We start from the raw sequence: 19,175 nt of genomic DNA on the forward strand, positions 1-19,175 counted from the left end.
GATGGGTTGATGGGGAGTTTTATTTTTATTTATTTATTTATTGTACTTATATACCGCCCCATAGCCGAAGCTGTCTGGGCGGTTTACAGTTGGAGACCAACAACATCTGGACAGCCTTAGGGTCCCCATCCCTTTTATGTGTGCCACCTTGGTCTGTGTATGTTTGAACTGGTCCTTGCTTGCAATGCATAAAATGTCAAGAACTGTCTTTTCATCTTATGGCTCAAACCCCCTGCTTGACACACTTTCCTAACCTTTCCAAAATAAAAACAATACGTGGCCCATAAACATGTTTTGAGGAATTCTAGTATCTGCAGAGCCTTGAAAAACCCTCCAGTGGGAGGGAACAGGGAACAGAGTGTTAGTTATTATTGTCATGGAGATGATACCATGCGAAGAAATACAAAGCATTACGCTCATTCTCAGGCTTCCTCTTTTCCCAGACTGATGCTCTGTTTGGTAGAAGACTCATGCCAAATGACAGCCGCTTCCAGCTCCACAGAGACACTCTGTGTTTTAGTAAACTGCATATGGAAACATGAACACATTTGGAAAAACAAAGGCATGCGCCTTTGCATGGCATATCACACTTCATGGCCAATTTCAGCCTCAGAGCTCTATTGTTCTGCTGGTGATTGGCACCAGTTCCCCTGAAGGCTGCCATGGGTGTGTTTACCAACACGGCTCTCTTCTTTAACATACACCATATGTAGGAATCACAAAGAAGAAGGATCCCATTTGGTAATGCTGATTGGACCTTTTAGCTTTTCTGGTCTGCATATTGTCTTTCCCCCTATGGAGTCGAAATGGATGCCAAATGGAGCCTAGGATACATAAGGAAAGCTGCCCGCTAGCCATAAATTTGTCTTGCTTGAGCTGGGGAGAACTGCAGAGAGCAGTTGTTTTTCAAACTTTTATATACAGTTGGAAGATAGAGATTTAACTTCCTACTGGCCTGACCAAAACATGGATTTTTTCTGCCTTGCTCTTGTAGAGCTGTTGACAGTGCTTTTTTGGTTAAAAAAAAAAAGAGTATGCTTGTACTCATACTTCAATAAAAGTGCAGTGGGTACCAGCACAAAATGGTTGCCATGGGCAGCAAAAAAAGAGGTGCTAGTACTGTGTATCAGTGAGTACTGTTACAAAAAAACCCACCCTGCCTGTTGAACATGGTTCACATGATTTGGTGGTTCAGATCTTGGCTTTGAAAGCAAATGCAAGGAGGCATTCCCAGAAACCATGAGGCCATGCTATATTTATTCTTTCTCCTGGCTCTGCAGACCTATAAAACAGGAATCATGAGGTTCCCAGTCCTGGCACTGTTGGCTGTTAAAACAGAGTCCCCACCTTTCCTCAAGATGTAGATTTCTAAAATGGATTATGACTTTACAAAAGGGATTGTAATTAATTAAGGGTAACCAGTTAGCGTAGTCATGTGTCCTATTTTATGGAGAACAGGCCTCTCTCTGAAGGCCAATCAGTCTTCTATTTGAAGGAGTTCTCTCTTTGAAGGGCTGTCTGGTTCAAGACCAACTTAAAGAAAAAGATCCATAAGAAAGGAGGACAGGAACCCTGCATTTGCCCATCAAGAGCATCTGGAGACCAGCCTGAGCAAGCACACAGGTCACCTGGTCACAGTCTTCTCCACTATGGTGAGATGTATGGTATTTCTATTTAAATAGTAAGGATTTCAAAAATTTCACCCAGCATATACATTAGCATATGCAAATGTTATGGAAATTTCTATCCAATGGCAGCTCACTTTTTTTGGCACTGTGTAAGTGGCCACTATCAGTAGCTATTAGGTATGATAGTGGTGGGTGGGTCAAGATGGAAGAGACGTAGCTCAGTGACGGAGCATCTGCTTTGCAGGCAGAAAGTCCCAGGTTCAGTCCCCGGCATCTCTAGGTAGGGCTGCTGGGAGAGCTCTGGACTGAAAACCTGGAGAGCCACTGCCAGTCAGTGTAGATAGTAATGAGCTAGATGGGTCAATGGTTGGGCCTGATATAAAGCAGCTTCCTATGCTCCTAGAAGACAAAAATGGGCAAAGCAATTAATATAAATTTTACCTTTGTAAATTAAAATAGTTTCAACACACACACACTGATCTATCCTCCATCCAGGCGGGCAAAAGGCATTATCAGAGTTCGAGGACACATTCCAGCCAGGCCAAAAAGCTCAAGGAGGGTATGAAGTAGGGAAGGAAGGATCTGTCAATTTCAGTTATCTCAGATCCTCATGTTTCCAATCTTAAATTCAGTTCTACACATTTCTGCAGCAATTTGTGGGTTTTTTAAAATCTCCATGAAAATTCTTCCACATTTTAGCATGAATTTCTCCAAATAAATATATTTTGCATGCAGTTTTGATTAATGTACATGTTTTTGCCAGTGTGGTGTAGCGGTTAAGGTGTTGGGCCGGAATCGACTTGAAGGCAGTACACATGTTTTTGCAAGCAATTTCTCCTAATATAGTGCATTTTGTGTTATTTTCATGAATACATTCATTTTTATGCACACTTTCTCCTAATATATGCATTTTTGTAAACATTGGTTGGAGAATTTGCACTAAGGGCAAATTGTGAAGAATGGCTTGTTTTGATTCTTATATACTGTTGCGCGCCTCCCCAATCTCCAAGCGGTGAGATTTCCGGGGTCCCTGTGCTCATCCAGGGTTTGGTTTCCTTTGGGAAGAAGGTCAGCGGAGACTGCGGTGTCTTTATGAAATATGGTTTATTTATTTACACACATTCCAACCTGAGCTTAGGATAGAGGGGTTCAAGGCATCAGCAGTCCAATATCCAGCTTTTCCATCAGTGTTACAGGAGGCATCCTAAAGCCATCGTGCAGAGAGCCAGACTCTCTCCCTGCCTCCAGTTCCCAGCCGTTATCTAGACACTCTACACACACTCAAAGCACAAACTTCTGTTAGCCACCAAGAGGGGAGGGGGAGGCTTTCCTGAACAGTTTCAATGACAAAAGGATCTTCCTGGCCCATTCACCAGTTGCTGGGCACCTAATAGGCCCATTAGCAAACTGACCATGCTATTAGCTTAACAAAAGAAATTCATCTGGCCAGCAGAACCAGCCCCAAGGCACAGGGTTCCAAATCAGAGGCTGGAAGCGGACCCACAGGAATCATCCATTCCAACCCCCAAACTCACAACAATACTTTTGGAAAGTGCAAATTTGATAGAGTTGGCTTTCAATGTGAACTGCATCAAACTTCCCCCCTTCTATGTACAGTTGTCTGGAAGTAAGTCCCACTGAATTCAGCAACTTCTGAGTAAACATAGACAGGATTTGGGGGCAAGTAAACAATATTTTTCTCCCTAACAGTCATACAACATGTTTTTTTCACATGTGAATGCTGTCTGTGAAGATGAACAGTTTTTATGTGGTTTTTATTATTCAATATAGGAAAGATATGCAGCATGATGAAATAGATGTTCAACTAATGGAACTCTGGTTTAGAAGAAATATCACATGGGCCTGGCTCACACAATAATGCTAAGACAAACAGTAGCATGAACGAGCAAGCATGCAGATACACAGAGCGAAAAATTGCAGCTGCATGGCTCTTTCCCTGGTTTTGCTGCCACCGCGCTACCTTGTTGAACATTACTATATTAACATTTATTTATTTGTTATTTGATTTATATCCCACCCTTCCTCCCAGCAGGAGCCCAGGGGGGCACTTCATAATGTGAAGTAGGTGTCATTTCCTTTTTACAAGTGGGGAAATCAGCCTCAGCCTAAACATGTTAACTTGGAAGAATATCTTACTGAGTTAAACAGACCTACTGTATGTCTTTGGTAAGTATGCATAGGATTGCTGCAGCAGAGATGAATCTAGGCCATAGGCAAGGCTCTGGGTACTTTGCAGTTTGTTTGTTTTGTAAATCTGCAACCAGAATTCTTTAGTTGGCACATATTACGCAAATTAAAAATGTGTATATATTTGCATATTTGTAACAGGGCATCTTGCTGTGAGTTCATCACCAAGTATGTGAAAAAGCCCATACATTTTTCAAACATATCTTTTTCTCAAGGGATAGGTAGAGGGTATCTCCAGATTGTGCATTCATAATTATTTGTGTTTAAGATGGTATTGGGGCAGTTATATGTGATCCTGCTTTCAATACTGTGAGTGCCTGCAAAAGCTTTGGGGCAGACATACTGCTTTGGTTCTAACTGGTATATGTCCTGTAGTTTTCTGCTGAAATTCACTTAACTTTTCATACCACAAAAGTTCTGATCTTTGTCCCACTTTTGTTGTGCTTTAGTACAAGAGTTCTCCGCCATATGGAAATAATGCAATAACACTGGGGTCAACTCATAAAGCAGAATAATGTGTGGATGGTCCAGTATAAATCAATCGTGGTTATTGCATTATTAATGACATGTTGCAGAATACACTGGCAAGAAAACGCCAGTCTGGAGGAGCCCAGAGATTCTCAGGATGCTCATTCTAATGCTAAACATGCCATATAGTTGTCTAATTTGAATTAAAGGGAAGCATACCTATGATCACCCTGGCTGTGAACGTCAGAAACAACTGGCTGTCACACTGATCACTGAATTGTGGATTGCCCACATGGCATGGAGAATTACACAGAGGGCTATCTAGGCTGGGGTTAGTTGGGGCTACACTGGATTTAGCTAGAGCTGGAGCTACACTGGAGGCAGAGTGCAGAAAGCATAGTGCTTTGGGAGGGGGACTATGAATGGTAAATCGTGTGCTTTATCCACAGCAAAGTCTACCAGCCATCACTACCTGAGTTATACATTGGCCCATTCTTTGGACCATTCTTATGTTTTATATCTGCTTTTGAGCTGAGGGGAAACCATTTACCCACTGCCACAGAATGCTTACACATCACACCAGACAGGAAGCCTAGACAAGAACTTTATTGTCTTTCTCTAACAAGAACAGAACAGCAACATGAAAGTCCTGAGGTCAGCCAGTTTCACCAATGCCACCTAGTGACTCAACTATATAATGACTCTATCTACGCACTCAAGAAATGACTTGAGTTTCCAATGGAGGCTTCCCTCCCAATGCAAATAGCAGCTGGGGGTGATTTTTTATCAGGAGTATAGCAGAGGGGAAAGGGTTTAACTTTTCTCCCTACTCCCCACCCTACCGTCACAATGCTGCATCCCTCCCCCCATGGCTGCTTTTTATAGATATATATAAATAGCCTATTATTTGCATCCATGCAGTTAAGGACACATCTAGTTTGCCACTAGTTTGGAAAGTACAGCACTGCAGCCACTGGTTCATGCTAACTCTTCCTCCTCTCTCCCACGTTTTTAGTCTCTCCTCCATGCCTCAATCCAGAAAGAATGAAGAGAGAGAGAGAGAGAGCACTTGATATATTTCCTAGGGCTTTTGCCTATAAGTAACTTGAGTTATGAGGTGTATATCTTATGGGTCTGCAGAGATGTCTAGTTTAGAATGCATTTAAATGCCTTCCACTTTCCTTACCCAGTGAGATATTTGCTGACAGCCTAGACAGGATGAGGAGCTCAGCAGCTAGCTCTCTCTATCTGGGAGCACTTAAGGTTTATTGCATTTTTTAAATGCTACATTTCATTCTTGCAGCTGTAATTGTTATCTTTGCCTCTGCCCAACATTCCTCCCTTGGATGTCATCACTGGCCTGATCTGAATGTCTTAAAATACTACCAGTAATGTTGACCTCCCTCGTGTTTTTGCAATCACTGTATGAAGGAAGAACTCTCTTTCCCTCAAAAGGTCTCTTCTATTTTAAAGACAAAATAGGCTTGTTGTATGTACTGGTGACATTACTTTAGCTTGGATTGAAGGGTTTTATTTTGAGTGCTCTAAAAATGCACCAGGAAAGCCCTAGGAGGACTTGTCAAGGGCAGCCAGGTAGTTGGGAAAACTCACAGCACAATCCCATACATGTATGCTCAGAAATAAGAACCATTGGTTTCTATGAAATCTACTTTCAGATATGTTGGTATAGCTTTTCAGCCAAGTAAGTGGGTATTGCAGGAATGGGGAACTTCTGACCCACCAGATGTTGTTGGACTACAACTCCCAACATTCCTAACCATTGGCTATACTGGCTGTGGCTGATGGGAGTCCAACAACATCTGGAGGGCCACAGGTCCTCCATCCCTGATGTATAGGCTGATGCCTTGTGTAGACTATTCGTACATCTAGTCCAGCATTGTCTGCTGTGATTAGCAGCTGTTCCCCAGGATGTCAGGGAGATGTCTTTTCCATCACCTGCTATCTAGACCTTTTAACCAGAGATGCCAGAAAATGAACCTGGGGCTATCTGCATAGTTCATGCAAAGAATGTACTCCAGCACTGAGCTGTGGTCCCTCCTGCACACATTGGAACAAATTTCTACAGTGTATGCACACACACACACACACAAGAAAAAGAAATAACCCAGAAGTGAACCTAGCTACATATCAGAGAATATACACTGCTTGAGTTTTTCTGATCAGTAGTAAGACTCAGTCTTTGATTGCACCTTTGCAAACATTCTGGGAATCGTTATGGGAATTTGCAAGCGATTTTATTCATACTTTTGTTTGCAAAGTGTTCTGCTTAACAAAGAATGCTAGCTAGCCCTGGAATGGGACGATCGAGAGATGCTGGATGGCTGGGGCTGGAATAGGGGGAGGTGCATGCAGTTGGACCTTTGTAGCACTATCCCATGTCCTTCAAAAGTAAATCCCACTGAGTTCAGTGGGCATTGATCCCAAGAAACGGGGGTATAGATTTGCTGTCCTGAGTACTCTCACTTTGAACTCAGACTCAGTTACTTCAGCAATCCCTGCAGAACACTGCTGGGAACAATCTAAACATAGTGAGATTATTCTTCTGCCTTGCTATATTCAACAGGCCCCTAAGATTGGCTCTCCACTGGCTGACTCAGCCTTAATGTTAAGAAAGACTGAACAGACACAGTTGAGGGCTTTAGTTCAGTGAAAGAGAAGGTGCATTGCATGAAAAATATCCCAGATTCAATCCCAGGCATCTCCAAGTCGGACTTGAGAAAGCTTCTGTCTAAAGCCCAGGACATGAGCTCCCAATGGAAGCATTCACACATAAGCTGACAATAAAGAACCATGCATACAGCCCAATTCTTCCCTCTTCACTATCCCCCCCCCCACACACACACTGACACAAGCATGAAGCAAACCAGGAATGAGATAGTTTAATGTTGAATCTGAACCCATTCTGGTGATCATAGTTTGTTAGGGAGGAAAAAAACTCTACCCTGGGGCAGATGTAACACTAAACTATCCCCTTCCTGGTTTGATTATTTCCTTATGTGAAGCAGCAGCAATTTGGCTAGCTTGTGCAAAGTAGGTTTTATCAAGCCAAGAACCTTGGCTTACTGTTATGTGCAAATGGAGCCAGTGTAGACTAGAGATGAGGAAGAAATTCAGTCCACATTTTAATTTGAATACCTAAGGTTGTATTCAACATAGTGGAACATTGTTCCACCAGGTCAAGGTTTTCTCCTTGTGCAGTGGAACATTCTCCCCCTCTCCTTCCCCCACCCCCCTGCACACCCCCTAAATCCTGTTCTGGGTTTTCCTCCAACCCTGGAAACAGATCTGGAGACAGCAAAAGATGCATGCGAGGGGAGGGAAGCCCCTTGTGCTAGCACTAATTCTTGCACTAGTACTTTTATGAAGTTAAATGCTGCCCCTAATTTGCACATCCAGAAACAATACCCTAACTGAAACACAGCTATCCGTTCACATTTATGCTGCTCCATATTTTGTGACACAGTTCTCCAACCAAGAACGTGAACTAAAATGTCTATTTTAGGGGGAAATGTGCATCAAAATGCATATATTAGTGAAATGAAGTGGTATATAAATTATTTATTTTATTATTTAAATTTATATCTCACCCTTCCTCCCAGAATGAGCCCAGGGCGGCAAATTATTTTAATAATCCTCATGACAGGTGCTTTTTGGTAAAGACACCAGGCGCGGGTAGTCATATCTTGATAAAAGGGCACAAAATGGTTGATATGGGCAGCAAAACTAAGAATAAAATAGGTGATAGTACTCCGTAACGGTGAGTACTGTCATAAAAAAGCACTACCACTGCTACTAGCATTGATGATGCAGCTTCCTATGAGTTACCTTTTGTCTTCCTGCTCATTTTACTGCTATGCAGTCATAGAAGTGGCAAAAAAGGCAGAATAAAACAGTGGGACAGGGGAGAGCTCATACAGTGCATGCAGAGGATCCCAGGGTCAGTTTCTGGGATCTTCAGATTAAAAGATCTAGGCAGACAGGCCAGGAAACATGGAAGGTCACTGCTTATCATTAGATCATTAGAGTGTGCTGGGCTAGATGGACCAATGATCGGACTCAGTATAAGGCAGCTTTGCCTTTTCTGTCTGTTCACTCTCCCTGCCTTAGCCTAGTGCCAAAAATGTTGACTGTAAGTATTATTGGCATGCTAAAAAATAATTGCCACTGAGCTATAAATGGGATAGTGTTTGCTTCTAGATAGGGGGGGAAGGATCTGTCAATTTCAGTTCTCTCATTTTCCAATATTAAATTCAGTTCTCATCATTGCTGCAACAATTGTTATTGTTTTTAATCCTTATGGAAATTCATCAAAATTTTAGTATGAACTTCTACTAAACACATTTTTGTATGCCATTTTGATTAATGTACAGAAGTTTGCAAGCATAAGAACATAAGAAGAGCCTGCTGGATCAGGCCAGTGGCCCATCTAGTCCAGCATCCTGTTCTCACAGTGGCCAACCAGGTGCCTGGGGGAAGCCCGCAAGCAGGACCCGAGTGCAAGAACACTCTCCCCTCCTGAGGCTTCCGGCAACTGGTTTTCAGAAGCATGCTGCCTCTGACTAGGGTGGCAGAGCACAGCCATCACGGCTAGTAGCCATTGATAGCCCTGTCCTCCATGAATTTGTCTAATCTTCTTTTAAAGCCATCCAAGCTGGTGGCCATTACTGCATCTTGTGGGAGCAAATTCCATAGTTTAACTATGCGCTGAGTAAAGAAGTACTTCCTTTTGTCTGTCCTGAATCTTCCAACATTCAGCTTCTTTGAATGTCCACGAGTTCTAGTATTATGAGAGAGGGAGAAAAACTTTTTTCTATCCACTTTCTCAATGCCATGCATAATTTTATACACTTCTATCATGTCTCCTCTGACCCGCCTTTTCTCTGAACTAAAAAGCCCCAAATACTGCAACCTTTCCTCATAAGGGAGTTGCTCCATCCCCTTGATCATTCTGGTTGCCCTCTTCTGAACCTTTTCCAACTCTATAATATCCTTTTTGAGATGAGGCGACCAGAACTGTACACAGTATTCCAAATGCGGCCGCACCATAGATTTATACAACGGCATTATGATATCAGCTGTTTTATTTTCAATACCTTTCCTAATTATCGCTAGCATGGAATTTGCCCTTTTCACAGCTGCTGCACACTGGGTCGACATTTTCATCATGCTGTCCACTACAACCCCGAGGTCTCTCTCCTGGTCGGTCACTGCCCGTTCAGACCCCATTAGCGTATATGTGAAATTCAGATTTTTTGCTCCAATATGCATAATTTTACACTTGTTTATATTACATTTGGCATTTTTCCGCCCATTCACTCAGTTTGGAGAGGTCTTTTTGGAGCTCTTCGCGATCCCTTTTTCTTTTAACAACCCTGAACAATTTAGTATCGTCAGCAAACTTGGCCACTTCACTGCTCATTCCTAATTCTAGGTCATTAATGAACAAGTTGAAAAGTACAGGTCCCAATACCGATCCTTGAGGGACTCCACTTTCTACAGCCCTCCATTGGGAGAACTGTCCGTTTATTCCTACTCTCTGCTTTCTGCTTCTTAACCAATTTCTTATCCACAAGAGGACCTCTCCTCTTATTCCATGACTGCTAAGCTTCCTCAGAAGTCTTTGGTGAGGTACCTTGTCAAAAGCTTTTTGAAAGTCTAAGTACATTATGTCCACTGGATCACCTCTATCTATATGCTTGCTGACACTCTCAAAGAATTCTAATAGGTTACTGAGACAGGACTTTCCCTTGCAGAAGCCATGCTGGCTCTGCTTCAGCAAGGCTTGTTCTTCTATGTGCTTAGTTAATCTAGCTTTAATAATACTTTCTACCAGTTTTCCAGGGACAGAAGTTAAGCTAACTGGCCTGTAATTTCTGGGATCCCCCCTGGATCGCTTTTTGAAGGTTGGCATTACATTTGCCACTTTCCAGTCCTCAGGCACGGAGGAGGACCTGAGGGACAAGTTACACATTATAGTTAGCAGATCAGCAATTTCACATCTGAGTTCTTTGAGAACTCTTGGGTGGATGCCATCTGGGCCCAGTGATTTGTCAGTTTTTATATTGTCCATTAAGCCTAGGACTTCCTCTCTCGTTACCACTGTTTGCCTCATTTCCTCAGAATCCCTTCCTGCAAATGTTAGTTCAGGTTCAGGGATCTGCCCTATATCTTCCACTGTGAAGACAGATGCAAACAATTCATTTAGCTTCTCTGCAATCTCCTTATTGTTCTTTAGTACACCTTTGACTCCCCTTATTATCCAAGGGTCCAATCGCCTCCCTAGATGGTCTCCTGCTTTGAATTGTATTTATAGAATTTTTTGTTGTTGGTTTTTATGTTCTTAGCAATGTGCTCCTCAAAATCTTTTTTAGCATCCCTTATTGTCTTCTTGCATTTCTTTTGCCAGAGTTTATGTTCCTTTTTATTTTCTTTATTCGGACAAGACTTCCATTTTCTGAAGGAAGACTTTTTGCCTCTAAGAGCTTCCTTGACTTTGCTTGTTAACCATGCTGGCATCTTCTTGGCCCTGGCGGTACCTTTTCTGATCTGCGATATGCACTCCAGTTGAGCTTCTAATATAGTGTTTTTAAACAACTTCCAAGCATTTTCAAGTGATGTGACCCTCTGGACTTTGTTTTTCAGCTTTCTTTTTACCAATCCCCTCATTTTTGTGAAGTTTCCTCTTTTGAAGTCAAATGTGACCGTGTTGGATTTTCTTGGCAATTGGCCATTTACATGTATGTTTAATTTAATAGCACTATGGTCACTGCTCCCAATTGGTTTGACAACACTTACATCTCGCACCAGGTCCTGGTCCCCACTGAGGATTAAGTCCAGGGTTGCCATCCCTCTGGTCTGTTCCATGCCCAACTGGTCTAGGGCATAGTCATTTAGAATATCTAGAAATTTTGCTTCTCTGTCGTGACTGGAACACATATGTGGCCAGTCTTTGTCCAGGTAGTTGAAGTCACCCATTACTACCACATTTCCTAGTTTGGATGCTTCCTCAATTTCATATCTCATCTCAAGGTCTCCCTGAGCATTTTGATCAGGGGGACGATAGATCGTTCCCAGTATTAAATCTCTCCTGGGGCATGGTATCACCACCCACAACGATTCTGTGGAGGAGTCCGCCTCTTTGTGGGTTTCGAGCTTACTGGATTCAATGCTTTCTTTCACGTATAGAGCGACACAGCCACCAATACGTCCTTCTCTGTCCTTCCGATATAGTTTGTATCCAGGGATAACCGTATCCCACTGGTTTTCTCCATTCCACCAGGTCTCCGTTATGCTCACTATATCAATGCTCTCCTCTAAGACCAAGCACTCCAGTTCTCCCATCTTGGTTCGGAGGCATCTCTCATTAGCGTACAGGCACTTGTAAGCAGTGTCTCTCTTCAAGTGTCTTTGGCACTTGTGGTTTGGCCTGTGGTAATTTTGCCCTTCTGAATTGATATCCTGTGCCCCTGCTCTCACAATGCCTACTTCTAGGCCTACCCCTTTTAAAATTTCATCATTTATCCTCATATAATATTAGTGATATTAGTGACTTTCACTAATATGTTTGTTGATATGCACACTTTACCGTAATATATACATTGTTGTAAACATTGGTTGATTGGCGAACTGGACTGCAAAGTTTGGAGAAGTGTGAATTGCGAAAGATGGCTGTGTTTCAGTTCTCATATTGTTTCGGAAAGTATAGATTCACCTTTAAATGCAAACTGTATTGAATTTCTCCCCCATCCATATTCTAGATGACCTGTTTATTAGGCATTTATCCTGGTTTGTTTGCAGGGATGTTAGACAATGCCACCTCTTTATTGGGCATTCATCCTGATTTGTTTGCGGGGAGGTTAGACAATGGCTGTGTCTAAATACGGCATTTAGGCATTGGTAGATCACTGTTTCCATGTGCGCATTTATGCACCTTTATGCAGTACTTGATGGGATATGTACTACTTTGGCATATCTTCCTGGTATATATAAAGGTGGTATATAAATTCCAATAATAATAATTTCATACTGTATGTTGTTGTCCTCTCTCCTCAGTTAATATTTATTCATCCACCATAAGTTGCAAAAACCTGAGATCCGGAAACACGCTCACAAGTATTTGTTTAGCTGTACAGGTGCACCTTTAAATTATATATATATATAAAACCCTAACAGATGCTCTTGGAGGTTGCTGATTCATAAGGTCACTGTAAGTTGTAGTCAACTTGGAGGCACATAACAACAACAACAATATATGAAACCCAAGTTTTCCAATATACCAGATTTGCACAAAAGAGCAGTAAATATCATTTTAAAAAAAATGTGTGCGTTGCTCCAAGTCAGGAAGCTTGAAGTCCTTATAGGCATGCATCAGGTATTTGTTTTAATTTTTTAAAACTATTTTTGAAATACATGTTTTCCCATATGTCAGATTTGCATAAAAGAGCAGTCAACAATCATTTTTAAAATCCAAGCCAGCCAAGGATTTGGAGTTGCCCCCATAAAATCCTGCCACTTGGTTTCCTACCCTTTTCCTTTCTCACCTCCTGTACCTGCAAGGGCAACTTTTATTTTTATTTTTAATGCAGACTTTTTGTACAAAAGCAGTTCTGTGCAAAAGAGATGCTTTAAAAATAAAAACACCACAAATGTGCCTTCAGCAACAGCTGGTGGAAAAGGGCAGGCTGCATCCTTTTCTTTGGGCTGATGGAAACAAAATGGAAGTAGAGTGTGTGGCAAAAGATGACACCCAGTGAAATATTACCACACATGTAAAAAAAAAACCCGTGTCCACACAATGCGCTTCAGGACATCCACGGTGAGGTAACATGAGATTTTATATTAAATTGTCTTCCCTTATTGGATTATCCATGAATCGGGAAAATCTAATTTAGTGGGGGCTGAGTGCGGACTGCCACTTGGATGAGGAAGATGTGTGAATGTTGTAATAAAATAAAGTAACATAAAATAAAATAGAGACACAAGTCGCTTCAAATCCACATTCAACTTCAGTGTGGATGAGCCCAATGGTGCATTAAGCCAGTGTTATCCCATATTTTCCAGTGCATTTCCCCATAACTTTCCTTATCACAAAAAGTCCAATATTTGTGGGGAGCCAGTTTATTGCATGAGACCGTCAAATAACTTTAATTGTGCAACCTGAATTTGCTGGTATGTGATTGAATCCCACCTGAAAATAGCAACAGTGTGGAAGCACCCACAGTGTTAGGCATATACATTTTGGCAAAGTCCCACCTGCCCACTCAAATTGTGAGATATTGAAGGTGAAAGGTGTCAGAAGATAGGAATATGGAAAGCCAATGAATGGAAGTGGGAAAGTTTTGTAAAATATGTCCCAGATAAGGATGGACAAATCTGACAATTTCATTTTCTCAGTATCTTAATCTTAAGAAATTTAAGTTTCTGATCTTAAATTCAACTGTCCACATTTCAACATCAATCTGCGATTAAAAAAAGGCTCCTGTGAAAATTCATCAGCATTTTAGTGGGAATTTCTCCTAATATACACATTTTTGTATGCAACTTTGCCTAAAATACACAATTTTGCAAAGCAATTTTAGAAAGCATTAGAAAGCATTTCACTGGTCAACACTAATTTTATTGCCAATGATGTTTGATCGATTTTAGGGTAACTTTGTGTCGCTGATTCCGAATATGGCATCGGTTTTGCTAAATTGGTTCTAATTTTTTAGATAATGGATGCCCCCATTGAAAAACATAACAAATTCAAAACATTTAATGGTCAGGCATAGCCTACCCACAAATGACATGGAAACTGTCTCAAATCATACAAAAGTAAACACATGAAATACCTAATGGTGTTGTATTCAGTACAATAACATTAAAACAAAGTAAGCTGATTCAGATCATCACAATTAATGCATAGAAAAACGCTGTGTGTACGATTTTCTTTTATGTGGGGCATCAGGACAATCACGTTGGAGGCTCCAGCAGTAGTCTGCCATCATGTGTCTGTCCCATCTGCCTTGATACCTTTCCTCCATCACTTTTATATCCTGATGGAACCTCTCCTCTTGTTCCTCACTAAAATCACCAAGATTATCCTGAAATCTGTCTAAGTGGCTAAGGAGATAGTGTACCTTTATGCTCATATTAGTACCCAAATGTTTAAAGTTAGCGAGCATGTTTTGCACCAATTCTTCATAATTGTATGCTTTGTGGTTACCCAAGAAGTTCTTGACAACTGAGACATAACTGCACCAGGCAGAAGCTTCAACATCATTCATAAATTTAGTGAAATTCAAATCATTGATGAGTTTACGAATTTTAGGACCATCAAAGATTCCTGCTTTTAGTTTTTCCATAGTCAGTCCAAGGAACGGTCTACAAATGTATTTGAAGCAATCACCATCTTTGTCCAAGGCCTTAACAAATTGCTTCATCAGTCCAAGCTTGATATGGAGTGGTGGGAGAATGATTTTTTCTCTGTCAAGCAATGGCTTGTTAATGATGTTCGCTGCACCTACAGTCATGTGTTCCCTTGAAGGCCATGTCACTTTTTTCCAATGATCTCACTTTGCCCTACTATCCCACAAGCAGATGAAACAAGGGTACTTCATGTATCCACTTTGCTGCCCAAGCAAGAAGTTCACCATCTTTAGATCAACACAAATAGACCACTGGTGCTCATGATAGAAGAGTTTCTGCAAGACCATTTTGATATTTTCATATTCTTCTTTAAGTTTTGTTGAGTGAGCAATTGGAAGAGATGCATAGTGGTTACCATTGTGCAATAAAACACATTTCAAGCTTCTGGTGGAGCTGTCTATAAAAAGCCGCCAATCTTCTGGTCGATATTCCGGTAGTCCCATTTGGAGAAGAAGTCCAGGAATGTTATTGCAGTATACAGGTTCTTCATCTTGGCTGAAGTATGGAAGAAGTCCCTCCTCTCTTGTCCGATAAGCTGTTATGTTAGCTTCCGGCTGTAGACAGTTCTTTTCCATTAGCCTGGATGCTAAAAGTTCAGATGCTTGCTTTGACAGACTGAGGTCTCGTATGAGATAATTGAGTTCTTTTTGGGAGAACTGCTCAGGTGTTGAAAAGCTTTCTTCATATCCACTTCCAGGGCTACCACCTGTGCTACACTCCACGTCCAGCATTTCTTCAACATCTGACAATGGAAGGTCAGGCAGTGAGGTAAACACTGGTATGGGAACGTCTTCGCTGTGTGACACAGGTCGCCTTGCTGAGTCCAAATCAGGATACTCCCACTTATGTTTCTTGTAGCGATTGAAGCCTTTCACATTCACAACACAAAAATAACAATAATCGTGATGGTTTTGCGGCTCTCTCCATACCATAGGCACACCAAAGTTTAAACGTTTCCTTTCTCCATTTTTCCACTGTTGTAGGCACTCTACACAGGGGAGCCCAAGACTTATCTTGATCTCCAAGCTTCACTCCAAAATAAGCAAGATATGCTTGTTTTACAAAGTCAGTGATGTTTTTTCTTTTTGCAGAGTGTATTCGCCACAAATGTAGCAGAATGCATTGGGATTGTTTAAGCAGCCTCTTTGTGACGAACTCATATTCCTCTTCAAAAAAAAAAGTATCAGTATGATATTATATGCAATGGATAAACTTGCAAAACAATGTTCAAGAGTAAAAAGACAGACCAAACCCTGCTGCATATGTCAGCAGCTACAGGTCGTATTGTGGTACAATCGTCATTTGAGGGGTATCCATTATCTCAAAAACTAGAGCCAATTCGGCAAAACTAATGTCATTTTTGGATTTAGCACCCCCAAAATACCTTAAAGTCATTCAAACATCCTTGGCAACTAAAAAAAAATTTTTTTTTTGTTGGACTGTGAAATGATCACATACATTTAAAGCACTATTATACCACTTTCACAATCCTGGGAGCTGTAGTTTGTTAAGGGTGCTGGGAACTGTGGCTCTGTCAGCACCCTTAACAATGACAGTTCCCAGAGTTCTCCATGACTGTTAAAGTGGAATAATAATGTATGCTTTAAATGTATGATGTTGATGTGACTAATTTCATTGAAGGCAAATTGCCTCATTTGAAATGGGAGGTAAGAATGAATATGTCCTCATTGGCAAGGCAACCAGACTTGCCACATTGTGCTGCTACATGGTATGACTTTTGTTCTAATCCAACTCCAGGCATGCATGTTTATAGAATCATAGAATAGTGGGCCTATAAGGCCATCAAGTCCAAACCCCTGCTCAATGCAGGAATCCAAATCATTATATATGACTTGTTGTGGTGTAATATGGATGGGGATGCACATTCAAATGCACATCCCATTGAAAATAATATGTGGGTTCAAAACATCTGGATGCATTACTTTCAATGCTAGGTGCATCCATTCTACTGTAACTAGTGAACTATGCACAATTTATTTGGAGTAAGGGAGGGTAAGCCAGGTCCCCTCTGCAGTGGAAATATGTTCTCTGTTCACTTGCTTCTTTTGCAAAAACTTTTTCAAAGGAATGTGAAAAGGGGGACATTTTTCATGGAGGTAGATGTAGTCACAAAAAGACCCCCACCCACTCTGGTTCTGGCTCAGTGCCAATGGTTCATGTGCTTTTTCTGTGATATACTCATTGACTGTAGAATACATCCATTGATCCTCTGCTCCTACTCAGGTGCCTCTTGTGGACTCCCCATAGGCATCCAGTTTGCCACTGAGATCAGCATGTTGGATTAGATGGGAATTTGATCAGAGCCAGCAGGACTGTTCCTGTATTTTTATGCATGCATTTATTCAGCACCAAACGTTTGCTAGATACTGATCAAAATACACAGGTGTTGTTGTTATGTGCCTTCAAGTCGATTACAACTTATGGCGACCCTATGAATCAGCGACCTCCAGTAGCATGTCATTTTGGATACTCTGTTCATAGGGTTTTCATGGTAAGAGGTATTCAGAGGTGGTTTAGCATTGCCTTCTTCTGAGTTTGGATGCATCTTAGTCTGGTGTCTCAGCTTTGACCATTCTACCTTGGGTGTCCCTGCTAAGAGTCTAGCCTCTTGGTCTAGACTCCTGACGGCATTGCTCTCAACTTCTTCAATACTCTCAAACCCCCTCACCACGTTAAAGTGTGCATCCTAGAGGGGGACATAGATGTTACAGTATGTTATAGTTCTCCTTGCTACAGACTCACTAATGGAAAAGGAAATGGACTGCCTTCAAGTCGATCCTGACTTATGGCAACCCTATGAATAGGGCTTTCATGGTAAGCGGTATTCAGAGGGGTTTACCATTGCCTTCCTCTGAGGATGAGAGGCAGTGACTGGCCCAAGGTCATCCAGTGAGCTTCATGGCTGTGTGGGGATTCGAATCCTGATCTCCCAGGTCATAGTCCAGCACCTTAACCACTACACCACAATGGCTCTCAAACTCACTAATACCTACCTCCTTATTGCCCAGTAGGGATGAAAGGATCTATCAGTTTGGTTCTCTCAGTTTCTCATTTTTCCAATCTTAAATATAGTTCTCTGCATTTCTTCAACAATTTGCAAATTTTCCTTTTTAGAAACCTCATGAAAATTCTTCAGCAGTTTAGTGCAAAGTTCTCCTAATAAACATATGTTTGTATGCATTTTTGACTAATGAATACATATTTGCAAGCGGTTTCTCCTATATGGTACATCTTTGTATGCTATATTCACTAATATATTCATTTCTATGCACAATTTCCCCAAATGTATTCATTTTTGTAACCATTTTTGGTTGGAGAACTACATCACAAAATACGGATTTATATGAATTTTGAAGGATGGCTGTGTTTCAGTTGTCATATTGTTTCAGGAAGTGTGAATTGGATAGATTCAGCTTTAAATGCAAACTGAATTGCATTACTCCCCCATCCCTATTGCTTAGTCATAGACAGAGCATTTGATGCTATGCTTCAGCCGTTGATTGTGGAGTAAGGGATTTGAAAATAGAAGGCAGTGGTGAGTACTTAAGGAATTTACAAAGTTTTGTAGGGGATAGCTTTGCAAGGAGAGATGGCAAGAGAAAAGGTGACTGAGAGCCTGGAAAGTTATGAACACTTGAGAGTTTCAAAAAGAACTGATCCTTGAGTGTATTCATGTGTCTGTGATTGTAGTGTGTCTTTCCTTTCTTTTCATGCTGCTGTTCTGAATAAAATCTCTCTCCCCACCCCCCAAAACTGTATTTATCTCAGCAAAGGATGGCTGCATTTCGGTTTATGTATGTTGAAGTGTTGGGGGGCAACTCAACTTGGTGGGTTTGCATGGGGATAGACAGAGAGAGGAACCTCCAAATTTTCTAGACTGTCTAAGCTAACCTGTGCTGACTCTTTCCTCAGCTGTAAAAAATGATATTCTTAGGGTTGCTGACCTCATTTCCTGACTCCTTCTTCATTCCACCCTTAGGAGAAGGGAGACATCTTGCCTTTGTCTTTCTCTCCCCCTCCTACAGAGGTGAAGGAGCAGGCATGGCTCCTTTCATCTCCATCCAAGTTAATTAGTTAGAACTAGGATTTTGTGTATCCAAGTACATACTTTCTATAATAAAGTACCTTTTCTTATTTTTCCTTAACTAACAAAAGTCTCACTAACCATAGAATCATAGAGTTGGAAGGGACCTATAACTATCGAGTCCAACACCCTGGAATCCAAATTTTATTTATTTATTATTTGATTTATATCCTGCCCTTCCTCCCAGCAGGAGCCCAGGCGGCAAACAAAAGCACTAAAAACACCTAAAACATCATAAAAACAGACTTTAAAATACATTAAAACAAAACATCTTTAAAAACATTTTGTAAAAAGCTTTCAAGACACCTTTAAAAAAAAGTTAAAAGCATATTGTTTTT

At 41.2% G+C, this 19,175-nt stretch overlaps 1 protein-coding gene across 2 annotated transcripts in view; it reads left to right on the forward strand.

Moving 5' to 3' along the window:
* The first annotated feature begins 18,204 nt into the window (after nt 1-18,204).
* Nucleotides 18,205-19,175, forward strand: part of KCNS2 (potassium voltage-gated channel modifier subfamily S member 2) — a 67,821-nt gene continuing 66,850 nt past the window's right edge. The window contains exon 1 of one of the 2 annotated variants that reach the window (XM_061607341.1): nt 18,205-18,288. The gene's annotated coding sequence lies outside the window, so the exon portion shown is untranslated. The remainder of the gene's footprint in view (nt 18,289-19,175) is intronic. The other variant, XR_009760254.1, reaches the window with a different exon arrangement.

This window comes from Rhineura floridana, chromosome 1 (genome assembly GCF_030035675.1).
Source record: "Rhineura floridana isolate rRhiFlo1 chromosome 1, rRhiFlo1.hap2, whole genome shotgun sequence".
NCBI lineage: Eukaryota > Metazoa > Chordata > Lepidosauria > Squamata > Rhineuridae > Rhineura > Rhineura floridana.